We start from the raw sequence: 686 nt of genomic DNA on the forward strand, positions 1-686 counted from the left end.
CCTTGACCCAAATCTCTGATCCTAAGGCAGAGGTAACCCAAATCTCTTATCCACAGTGTAAAGATGGAAAACTTCTGTTCTAGAAAAGGAGGGTTTGAAAGAACAGCTCCAGCAGAGTTTAGACAGGTCCAGAATTTCAGCAGGACTCACTGCTTTCTTTCTTTCTTTTTTTTTTTCTTTGCAGTTTTTGGCTGGGATTGGGTTTGAACCCGCTACCTCTGGTATATGGGGCCAGCACCCTACTCCTTGAGCCACAGGTACCACCTAGGACTCAATGCTTTCTAGCCAACAATTTTTCTCAGAATCTGTTCACAGCTGGCCAGGGTCTGAGTCCAGTAGGAATGTCGATGATCATGGGTAGGTCGCTGCTCTGAAACCTGTTCACAGTGCCAGAAATTTCTATCTAAAAGGAAGTGGTTGGGGCACAAAATGTGGGTTTTACTTTTTGATACAGAGTCTCTGTCTCCACAGGCTAGAGTGCTGGAGTGCCTTGGAGTCAGCCTTGCTCATAGCAACCTCAAATTCCTGGGCTCAAGTGATCCTCCTGCCTCAGCCTCCCAAATAGCCAGGACTATAGGCACCCACCACAATGCCCGGCTAGTCTTTCTTTCCTTCTTTTCTTTCCCTTCCCCTTCCCTTCCCTTCCCTTCCCTTCCCTTCCCTTCCCTTCCCTTCCCTTCCCTTCC

Source organism: Otolemur garnettii, unplaced genomic scaffold, assembly GCF_000181295.1.
Source record: "Otolemur garnettii isolate 467f Iridium unplaced genomic scaffold, OtoGar3 scaffold00135, whole genome shotgun sequence".
Lineage (NCBI taxonomy): Eukaryota > Metazoa > Chordata > Mammalia > Primates > Galagidae > Otolemur > Otolemur garnettii.